The sequence below is a fragment of the Sinocyclocheilus rhinocerous genome, unplaced genomic scaffold, assembly GCF_001515625.1.
Source record: "Sinocyclocheilus rhinocerous isolate Xijiao unplaced genomic scaffold, SAMN03320098_v1.1 scaffold1100, whole genome shotgun sequence".
NCBI lineage: Eukaryota > Metazoa > Chordata > Actinopteri > Cypriniformes > Cyprinidae > Sinocyclocheilus > Sinocyclocheilus rhinocerous.
Window position 1 is genome coordinate 206,914 of NW_015635085.1, and position 12,335 is coordinate 219,248.

General features: G+C 39.0%; 1 long non-coding RNA gene across 1 annotated transcript; it reads left to right on the top strand.

Annotated features, from left to right (window-relative positions):
- The first annotated feature begins 230 nt into the window (after nucleotides 1-230).
- Nucleotides 231-960, top strand: LOC107746716 (uncharacterized). Its single transcript, XR_001640723.1, has 3 exons — nucleotides 231-353; nucleotides 551-657; nucleotides 760-960. It is a non-coding gene; the product is annotated as an uncharacterized LOC107746716 (long non-coding RNA).
- Nucleotides 961-12,335: the final 11,375 nt, after the last annotated feature.

The window sequence follows — 12,335 nt, forward strand, 5'->3', positions numbered from 1 at the left end:
ATATACTTGATAAAAATGCAGTTACCAATAATTATTGTCATTACCAATTATTAAATTGTTTGCCTCAACTTTACATACAAAGTTAAACAATGTTATTGAAATAAAACAACAGTTCAACAATAATTTAACAATTAACCATAAAAACCACAAAACAATGTGATAGCTGATTGCATGATTCACCACAATTCTAAAATAACTGCAATACATATGTAGCCAAGCCACTAGGAGGCGCTGTTGTACCTATGATGGTATGCAGGAGTTCCCTTTAAATACGCACTTCCGATCAGTAGATGAGTTGCGTTTCAATTGTTTGGCGCGCAGGTGGTTGTCTGTTGCTGGAAGAACAATCTCTGGTAGGTCTTTTTATTGAATGTTATCCGTTTTGAAGAGTGTTAACGTTTAATTTGTTGGTCATTTGTATGATTAGATTTGTGAGGTATTTAAATTAGTGCTGGCTTATGCGTCGCTGATCAAAAGCCAGTGATTTACGATCGTGTAAAAGGTATGAGATGATGTCAGTGGTGTGTAATCATGTAATTGCTCTTTTAAGTGATTTTTAGATGTCTTAAATTCTCATGTTGGTTATCTTGGGCTGGAGGAGTATCAGACGCTGAACGAGCAGCATAGCATACTGCACGGGAGCATTGACAATCTATGGTAGGGCGTTTTATGGTATAAAACGATGAACAGTATACCTGTGTACACACTAAGCTGACACCCTTTTATACAAGAGTGTTAAAAGAGTCCTTTCTGTTCTAGGAAGTATATGGTGATGATTGTAGCCCTTTAATGGTGTGTGATCAGCTAAAGTCTCAAAGGTATTTATTTTAAATGTTATTGTGAGGCTAGTATACCTAGCATTTTAATATTGTTGACTAATAAATTTATAGATGGTGGTTTCTTTTTGAAATTGCAATTTGTTTTTCTTTTTTTTTAATATTTGTGTAATTAAATTAGCTGTCCTGATTGAGAAGGTGGGACTGTTTTGTTTAATGTTTTCTCTTAGTTGTTTTGGTCCAGCTCAATTGTTCACTGTTTTCCCTGCCTTGAAATTGTATTTTCTTTGTTTCTGTGAATTGTTTATTTTGTTTCCTTTTACTTTTTGGCCCATGACTATTGGTTATCGTTTGGTCCGTTTATTTTACATGCCAACGAGGCCATTACTGGCAGTTTACTCATTGTAACTATATAGGGAGGAAGTATATTCACCATCATTCACATGTGTGCTGTGGTTCTTTTGTATTTCATGCTTTGAGGTGCTATGTATGAGAATTGACGTTAGTTTTTTTGGTTTATTGTATTAATCAATTATTTTGGTTTTAATTTCATTATTTTCTTTGATAGTGATATTATCCTTTGCAGTTATTTGTGTCTCCATCTTGCATGAGTAAAATTAGCCAGCTTGGAAGTGAAACTACTTGATTAATAAAATCGAAACTGCGTTTTATAGTAATTCTGTCTTAAGGATATTCTTTTATTTGAATAGCCGTGTGGGAAAACCCCTTACATGACCTGGGATCTCCTACCCAAATAAAATTGGAGTGGCGTAGTCAAGAATATAGGAGTACTTGCTCTCTGTTATACCACATTTGGTGTAGTCGGCAGGGTTCCCTTATGCGTCCAATGTCATGTGCTGAGCAGGCTTTGGCAATTTTTGATTTGCTGGATGGTGAAGCTAGGACACAGGTTAGGTTTCGCCCAGTCTTTGAACTAGATGACCCTGAGAAGATATTTAATATACTTATTAGCGTTTATGGGTGCTCTCAGTCTTATATTAGTCTTCAGAAGCAGTTCTTCCAGCGATGACAACTTGAAGGTGAGTCAATGAGAGAGTATTCTCATGCTCTCATGTCCTTTATGGATGTGATTAAACGTAAAGATCCAGCGTGCTTTGCAAATCCTGACACTGTGCTACGAGATCAGTTTATAGAGTTTGTGAGAGATGGGATGCTTCGACGTGAATTACGGTGACATGTTAGACTAGATCCTAATCTTAGTTTCCTAGATGCCAGACAGGAAGCCTTGCGTTAGGTAGAAGGTGAAAATCCCTGTATGCAGTGACCTCGTGCCCAGTCTTGTAGCATTACTAATGTTACCGACCTCTCAGCACAGTCTAATGCTATCCTAAATAAGCCCTCAGATGAGTTGACTGAAGTCAAAGAAAGTCTTCGTAAACAGCAGGCTCAGCTAGATACTATTCTTAAGCATTTAGAGTCCTCTGTTCCTCAAGCTGTTTCAGGATCTTTCTTGCCACCAGCTCCTTCTGTGCTCAAAACCCACAACTTGAAAGTAAAACTGAAGAAATATCACTTTTTCCAAACAGAGGTGACATACCTTGGCCATGTGATATCAGCAGCCGGGGTGGCAACTGACCCAGAAAAGATCCGTGTTGTTGCTGAATGGGGCAGGCCTAACTCTGTTAGAGAGCTGCGGTCATTTCTTGAATTTGCATCATACTATCGTCGGTTTGTTGAGGGTTTTGCTAGACTAGCAGCCCCCCTGCATAAATTAGTTGGGAATTTACAGGGCACTCGGAAGCGGTGTGCAACCACTAAGCAGGGTTCTTTTGAACAACATTGGGATGATAGCTGTGAGACAGCATTTAATGACTTAAAAGAGCAGCTCATTCAGGCTCCTGTTTTAGGGTATGCAGATTTCTCGCGTACTTTTATTTTAGAGACTGATGCGAGCCATTTAGGTTTGGGGGCAGTGTTATCACAAGAACATGGGGGGCTGCGGAGACCAATTGCTTTTGCTAGTCGCGGGTTTCGACTAAGTGAGAGGAACATGACTAACTATAGTGCAATGAAGCTGGAGCTTTTGGCCCTGAAATGGGCAATGACAGAGAAGTTTAGAGAATATCTTCTTGGTAATAAGGTCACTGTTTATACTGATAACAATCCACTGCGCTATCTTGAGTCGGCGAATTTGGGGGCAGTTGAACAGCGTTGGGTTTCCCAACTGGCTTTATTTAACTATGAGATTAGGTATCGACCAGGTGCTGCAAATCGAAATGCAGATGCACTTTCTAGGCTCCCTTCGCATTCTGATCAATCTGCAGTTGTATTATCAGGTATTACGGTTCCTCAGTCAATTGCAGTGCTGGAGAAACCACCTGGGTTGGGCCCCCAGGTGGTGGAATCGTTAACAGTGGACGCTGTTCTGGTTCATAGTAAGGCAGACTTGAGAGCTTTGCAGGCCGCGGACCCATGTATCCAGGCCTTTCAACAATTTTGGGTGCAGGGGCAGCAACCAACAGTTGCTGAATTGAAGAACATGTCAAGAGAAGTTCAACAGTTGGTAAAACAGTGGCCCCGAGTACGGGAGGTGGATGGAGTTCTGTATAGGACCGTGCAAATACCTCCTTCTAGAGAGTTGGTGTGGCAATTGTTGCTGCCTAAGGGCCTTCAGGTTGAGGTGCTTACAAGCCTCCATGATAACCACGGTCACCAAGGTGTGGAGCGTACCACAGATCTTGTTATGTGTGTATACAAATAAAAGTAGACCATTTACAGATTCGATTGATGTATTGCTCTAATCTGTAAGATCAAAACTGAAAGTGTAATTTAAGTTCTTTTCGGTGTTATCAGGAGAAGATGCCACAAAACGCGTATCCGCGTTAGTCGACCCCAGAGGGTTAAGCAGGGTTCTTTTGAACAACATTGGGAAGATAGCTGTGAGAAAGCATTTAATGACTTAAAAGACATTCAGGCTCCTGTTTTAGGGTATGCAGACTTCTCGTGCCCTTTTATTTTAGAGACTGACACGAGCCATTTATGTTTGGGGGCAGTGTTATCACAAGAACATGGGGGGCTGCGGAGACCAATTGCTTTCGCTAGTCGCGGGCTTCGACTAAGTGAGAGGAACATGACTAACTATAGTGCAATGAAGCTGGAGCTCTTGGCCCTGAAATGGGCCATGACAGAGAACTTTAGAGAATATCTTCTTGGTAATAAGGTCACTGTTTATACTGATAACAATCCACTGCGCTATCTTGAGTCGGCGAATTTGGGGGCAGTTGAACAGCGTTGGGTTTCCCAACTGGCTTTATTTAACTACGAGATTAGATATCGACCAGGAGCTGCAAATCGAAATGCATATGCACTTTCTAGGCTCCCTTCGCATTCTGATCAATCTGCAGTTGTATTATCAGGTATTAAGGTTCCTCAGTCAATTGCAGTGCTGGAGAAGCATCAAGAGCACTTGACTTCTGTTTATACCAGTGCTCTAAAACACTTGGAGAGTGCGGCAGAGCGCCGTAGGGTTGGTTTCTTTGAGGTAACTCCTATACTGTCCTCTGGCACGTTAGTATATTGTAGAAACCATTTTCATGGCCACCACAAGATCCAGGATGTTTGGAGTTATTTGTTGTTTGAAGTTGTGACATGTACCAATCAAGTGGGGACGTTGTATAAGATAAGACCCCAGGGAAAAGATGGCCCTATTAAGGTTGTTCATCGTTCGCACCTTAAGTTGGCTCTCAGGGTACAGATAGTCTTGGTCAACCCATTAGAAGTGATTCAGGTATCTCCCTTAATCCGGGTAGGGAACTGAGGTCTGAGGATTCAGAAGTGGGAATCCAGCCACACATAGTTGTGGTTCATACCGAGGTAGGTGCCCAAGCTGATTCTAGTCCTGGAGTTACCAGCCATGGGGTTAGTTTGGCGGGGATAACAAGCAATTGTCCTCCCATGGGCCATATGAGCGAGCCCACGGGTGGGCAATCCCAAGGGTTTACACAAGAACAGGAGTTGGGGTTGGTTACTAATATAGAGCCTCTCTTAGACCAGCCAGTTGGCCAGTCAGAAGTGACTACTCCCCCTGTTAGGCGTTCTACTCGTAGGACAGCAGGCCAACACCCAAATCCTTTTCACCTTCCTCAGTCCATAGCACAAAATGGGTCTATTAGTATAGCGGAGGTTAGTGGTATTACTACCCTTTTTAGACCTTGGCAGTAGTGAGCTACATTAGGTTGCTCACCGGGACGGTGATCATTAAAAAGCAGGGGTGTATGTAGCCAAGCCGCTAGGAGGCGCTGTTGTACCTATGATGGTATGCAGGATTTCCCTTTAAATACACACTTCCGATCAGTAGATGAGTTGCGTTTCAATTGTTTGGCGCGCAGGTGGTTGTCTGTTGCTGGAAGAACATGTTAACATTTAATTTGTTGGTCATTTGTATGATTAGATTTGTGAGGTATTTAAATTAGTGCTGGCTTATGCGTCGCTGGTCAAAAGCCAGTGATTTACAATCGTGTAAACGGTATGAGATGATGTCAGTGGTGTGTAATCATGTAATTGCACTTTTAGTGTTTTTTAGATGTCTTCAATTCTCATGTTGGTTATCTTGGGCTGGAGGAGTATCAGACTCTGAACGAGCAGCATAGCATACTGCACGGGAGCATTGACAATCTATGGTAGGGCGTTTTTATGGTATAAAACAATGAACAGTATACCCGTGTACACACTAAGCTGACACCCTTTTATACAAGAGTGTTAAAAGAGTCCTTTCTTTTCTAGGAAGTATATGGTGATGATTGTAGCCCTTTAATGGTGTGTGATCAGCTAAAGTCTCAAAGGTATTTATTTTAAATGTTATTGTGAGGCTAGTATACCTAGCATTTTAATATTGTTGACTAATAAATTTATAGATGGTGGTTTCTTTTTGAAATTGCAATTTGTTTTTCTTTTTTTTTTTATATTTGTGTAATTAAATTAGCTGTCCTGATTGAGAAGGTGGGACTGTTTTGTTTAATGTTTTCTCTTAGTTGTTTTGGTCCAGCTCAATTGTTCACTGTTTTCCCTGCCTTGAAATTGTATTTTCTTTGTTTCTGTGAATTGTTTATTTTGTTTCCTTTCACTTTTCAATTTTTTTCCTCCTCCATTTCCTTCAGCTTCTTCGGAGTTTGTCAAGGTTGTGGCTTGATATTCATCAACAATCATTTGGGCAACATTCCTCTGTGGTTTGGGAATCACTGTCCTGTTCCTTTGGGTCTGTCAAAGAAAAAGAAACAAGTCTAGGATTTCCTGACCTAACATGAATCCAGTGCAAGTGGATAAAAAATAGTTTCCATGAATGTCTAGAGTTCTCAATGTACGTGTCAAGTCTGAAGAGCTCTACTGAGACTAGACCAAACATCAATGGAGAAATCCATTAATTTTTTGAAAACATTCAATTGAGGCAGAGTGGTATATCCAGCTACCAGCTATGAAAAGGCTATACAATGGAAGGGTGCCAGTCAAGATGGCATCATCAAAGTAATGCTTACTTTTACAACTACTAGGCTAAAAATGTTATTAAAAGTGTATGAGCCTGGAGCGGATATGGAGCTGATACGTATTTATCTTCATAGATATTCGTCTTCCTACCTCTATAAATGTAAACAGATAGACATAAAATGAATGACTGTACAGTATAGAATGCTAAGTGAGAGAATCTAAGGGGAGGGAGGCAGATCTAAAAGAAGATTTTAATGCCATCCACATTTTGGATATAGTCAGGTGCAAAAACAAGTAGATTACTTTGTCTTGCCTTGTACACTTCCTTTGCATAGCCTGTTCGTCACTGACGGTTTTACTGTTCTAAATAGCAATAGGACCTAGGTTTACAAATACCAGAGACCTTTTTTTAAGTCTGCAAAGATTTCAACTCAGTACTGACATTTACATACTACATATATGGTGTGTGATTTATATGCTTAAAATTCATTCAGTGACTGTTGAACACACACAGTCTTACCGGTGTATTCTCAACATCAGTTTCATCTGAATCTGTATATCTTGATGGTGGGACTGAGGCCCTTTTCTTAGGCAGTGGCTTGTTACTTTCATCAGACTCCAACCCCAGAAATTCCTTAATTTTACTATTAGTATGAAATTGATTGTCTGAAAAAAGTTCAAGGTGTGAGGAGAGATCAGATTAAGGCACTTCACAGTACAGAAAACAATATTTAAAATTCACTGCATGTAATTATTCCTGTGCATTTTATTGTCAATGGTAGTTACAAAACTGCCATAACTTTACACCTCACAACAGCTTCACATTTTTTATTGGACATGACACTGTAAAAAAATAAATAAAATCCATTAGATAGGTTTACTTACTGCTCACAAACTTGATAGAGGCCATGTACACTGGACAGCCATGTTTTGGCTTTTTCCCTTTCTGCCACCCCACAGCAGCTGAATAGTCCGTTTGTGGGTATCCATCATCATCCATCTTGGTGTCATCATATTTACGTATGGCATCGGTTTTTACCTTTCTATACATCCCAGCATCCTCCGCACTGGACCACTGCAAACTTCCTCATCGCACCTTGGGAATTAAAAGAGGGTTGCTTTTAGTCAATTTAGATTAATGCATTTAAGACTGTTTCATTATTCACATGGTGTCTTGCGAGGTTGATTGACATAATGGCAGACATAATGCTAGGTCAACTTAATGTGTCACCTGCATGCAAGTTAGCTGCAGAGCTTGTGGAAGATAAGTACAATGGATAATATTTTTTAAATAAAAGTAACGTAATGTTATCGGTATAATACCAATACAACATATACTAAAAATAAATTAATTCAGCTAACATTAGCTAAATACACGAAGCAAGGTCTATGTCAAAGTTGTTGCAGAGAATTCCTGGATAAGGCTCCAGTTACTAGCTGATAGCAAACTTAAAGCCGCTTTTCCACTATTGGGCCGAACGGTTCTAAGAACTGTCAGGTACGGTTCCAGTTGTATTTCCACGTGAGCCTGGTACGGCGCGGCACGATTACAAACCGTTCTCGGCCCGGAATTCTCTGCATGGTTAGACAACCGTGCTGAGCCGTGCTGGTAGAGTGCGTGTGCGTGACATCGCCACTCTGTTGCCTGGCTACCAGTTTCTCCATAGCTAGCTAAGCGGAAGCGCGCTATTTGATCAAACAGCCAAGTAAACAGCTAACGTACGCTACGTTCAATATAAAAAAGAAAAAACCATCTGAGACAGTTTGGTCTGTGGAGGAAACATTTGCGCTTACGGATATTATACCCGTCGTCGCCTTCTCTTTATTTTATTGTTCGCGTCAAGAGTTGTCTTTTTTTTTCTGTTATTTAACAAAGTAAGTATCGGAAAAAAAGGAGTCCCAAAAACAGAAATATCTGATCATCGTCCATATCGCTGTTTACGTTACACTTGCGTTACCAAGGCAATGACTGACGCATTTGTATTACATTCCAAAGAGCTCCGTTCGAAGAATCCACTCCCACAGATACAGGCCTCCAGGTAGACATTTTGGAGTAAATGGTATTAATCTATTGATATAGGCCTGTTTTTGTTTCTTTCACATAATTGAATAACGTTGTCGTCTCTTTTAGGACAATATACTGTTACAACCAGAGACAACAAGAGAGTCACCATCCATAGAAAAACGGGTCAAAAGTTTTGTTTAAATGTCATCCAGCTGTCAGTAAGACATTTGGATACTGAACATTACCAAAGGCTATTCTTTTGATTTTTATGAATTTATGTATTGCTTTCTTTTATGATATGTCACACCTCCCCAAAAGGAATGAACCGTCACAATCACCGAACACTAATGTGAGATTTCTTCCTTTAAAAATATCCAACAGTTAATACTTGAATCTGTATTTCTTAAATGACATTCTCCTTCATATTCACTTTTATTAGTTCATTTTGTCCCCTCATCCAGGTCAATCTATCACTAAGGACAGGGCAGCCTATATCCGAAGAAATACAGGTAAACATGACCTATTTCTACTTTAGTTTCTATACGTTTCCATTGCTATATTTACCATTAATAGTTCAAATTATATATATTAAACAGTCTTGTTCTTTTTAGGATGACAGCCTGATGTCACATTCACCAGAGACTGCAGAAGAGGGGAATTCATCAGAAGTGCAGGTAAATAGGAAATTTATACCAGACTAAATGTAAATCAGGAATGTTGCATGTAATTTAGGTCTACATTGTCTTTCATGTGCAGTGTCCCTAAATGTGTAGAGATAACAGAATTTGAGATGAGATGCTTAATTCAATACATAGCATAATGCATTGTTGAGTTTAAAAATAAGAATATCAACATTTAAACCGTAACACATTTCTTTTGGTACACACTTTGATTATGATCACTCCTATTTTGATTCTTTCCCATTTGTTACAGAATACCAACCATGCCTCTTCAGGTTCCTCAAATGACCATGTCACAGATACCAGTTGGCTGAACATCATCGCATTTTCCCTGAAGCACAATGTAACAGGGTTTTAATGGAGGACCTACTGAAGCTGTTAAGGTTATGTAGTGGAGATGCTGCAAGCATCCCACGTAGCAAGTACATACTAGAGAAGGTGTTTAAAGATTTTGTCAAATCGGAATTCCATCATTATTGTGGTGTTTGCAGCTCTTACATTGGCCTTTCAGTGTCTAAAGACAGTGAATTAAAATGTCAGATTTGCTCATCAACACAAACTGTGAGACTAAGTTTAGAGTTGGGCCAAATTTTTTTTTGTATACCTTTGAGGGATCAACTTAAAGTTCTTTTGGAGAATGAACCTATTATAAACATTTACAATGACCAAAACCGAGATGGAATAACAGATATTTCTGATGGGAAGTTGTACAAATATCTCAAATCAGTTAGCGATTCTTCCTTTTCCCTGTCATTCAATTGTGACTGAGTGCCTGTGTTCCAGTCATCTAAATTCAGCATCTGGCCCTTACTATGCTCTGTTAATGAAGTACCCAGAGAGGAAAGAGATAAAACTGTCATACTATGTGCCTTGTGGTTTGGGTCATCTAAACCACTGATGACTAGCTTCCTCAAACCTTTTGTGGAGGAATGCAAAAGTCTTGGACAAACGGGACTTCAGTGGCAGGATCCAGTAGATCACTCAATCAAAACCTCAAAGGTCTGTGCACTATGTGCTATATGTTATGCTATTGCACGACCTTTACTGCAAAATTTCAAGCAGTTTAATGGAGAGTATGGGTGTGTCTTCATCCAGGTGTTCAAGTGAGAAAAGGCAATGGGACTGTACGAGTGTATCCTGGTTTGGAGGAGATGCCAGAACTTAGAGATCACAACACAACTGTGCAAATAGGTGAGATTGCCAAAAATAATGAACAGAGCATTTTGGGTATAAAAGGGCCATCTCCAATAAATAATAATATAGTAAGTAATTGTAAATGTGTAAAGTTGCATAAGCTCATTACTTAGCCATATAAATCATTATTATGGTTTCTATGGCTAGGACCTGCAGTTCCTACAAGGATTTAAGTTCACTACTAGACTGAAAACAGTTAAAGTTAGCAGGTGCATAAGACAGCGCTACGTCCACACTTCAAAACACAATATTTTACACTTTTGTGAATAATTACCTGTCAGGGTCTTTGGGAAAACGATGAAAGGCAAGATTTTTACTTCACCCCAAAATGGCGGCCGCTCTACCGGAGGGCCACCTAGTGGCTGTTACCCAAAAAGCATCAGAGTTTCGACTCTTGGTCTTCTATACTCTTTGTTTAGGGTTCTTTATTACCGCCCTTTTGTTTTTCAAATCTGAAACTGACAATGCACCTCATTACTGATTTTCTGGAGTTCAGTGATCCAACTACACAGACTGCCAACACACTCTCAACAGGTAAATGATTTCATTCATAAAATTTAAATACAAATTTAACTTTAAAAATGTAACTGGCTTCCAAACAAAGATGTTCTTATCTTTTTTTTTATTTTTATTTTTTTAGTTTTTTTTAGTTTTTTTAGTTTTTGGTCACATTTACGTGTGTGCAGCTCTGCTAAGCTGTGGAAACTTCTCTCCTCTTCTCCACTAAGTAAGTAAAAGAGACAATTAATTTATAATTCATAGTTAGATTTTTTTTAATTATTACTTGGTTTTATGTATAAACATACCCAGTCACAATAAATATTAAAACTATCCCATGACTTTATATCACTTTTTTTCTTTTAAGATTGTGAAGGGCTCACATTTTTGCTTTTGGCCTTCATAAACATAATTGTTTTTACACAAACACATGGACACACTGTAACTCTAAACTCAATTGTGTATTTCAGATGTATCACATCCCACAACCTCATCATCTGCAGAGAAAAATCGCTACTTAATCACACCAAAATGATGGACTTTAAGGCATCATATTGATTGGATTGTGATTGTTTCACTGAAAGTTGGTCTTCATCTATTTGTTTGTTCTTATTTTGTGTTTTACTTTATGTATTTATTAATGTTCAGTGTCAATTGTCAATTAATGTATTCGGCTAATAACTGTTGTTAAGAGCACTGACGATTTTGCATGTCAATTAAAACAATAACAACAACAATAACCACAACAGCAGCATGTTGTGTGTATTATGTTTTTATGTAAAACCCTAACCGAGGCTACACTCTAAGATGCCTCATTACTGATTTTCTGGAGCTCAGCCATCCAACTACACAGACAGTCAACACACTCTCAACAGGTAAATTATCTCTTTCTTAAAATGTCTATAAATTATAACTTTCAAATGCTAATTGGTTTCCTATGTCTTTTCTCTTTTTAGTTTAAGAGAACATTTAAGTGTGACCAGTTCTGTTCAGTTAAGGATACTCTCCTCTTCTTCACGAAGTACGTAACAAAGATTGAATTTTTGGTCCATTTTGTTAGATATTTTTACATAATATATGTAATATATGGGGGGTGCAGGTTAAAAGGTTAATTGCAAATAATCTGTCTACCTCTGTTATGGCACTGACTGAACGTGCTTGAGCCACCAGATGACTTTATTAAGAACATTCAAAGGAAATTGATTTTTCTGCACTTTATCTACCAGTGCATGAAGGATATTAAAGTCTCTGCTGTTGTACAGGAAGAAAATGAGGATGCTGGGCATTCAGTTTTATCATTTGAGTACCCCATGTTGGGAGTTTTTCGGGACATTAAGAAGAAAGAGCTGTATATAATAGGGGTGTAACGGTTCAAGTTACGGTTAGGTTCGTATCATGGTTTTAGAGTCACAGTTTCGGTACGGTTCAATATGTGCCATGTTAAAGTGCCCCTATTGTGCCATTTTTAAGGTTGCTAATATTGTTTTATGAGTCTCCTAAAACAAGTTTACATGCATGCAAGGTCAAAAAAACACGTTAGTTTTCTCAAAAAATAGATTTAATTTTAACTAATTTCTAAATGATTCGTAAACGACTCGTGCGAAGCAGTTCAAAGTATCAGTCTCTCTAAACCCCTCCTTTCCGTGATCCCTCACTGCTGTGATTGGTCAGATGGCGCAGTCCTTTGTGATTGGTCCAGAGCCTTGGAGAGATTGGCTCTGGATTGGTCTACCGCGTACA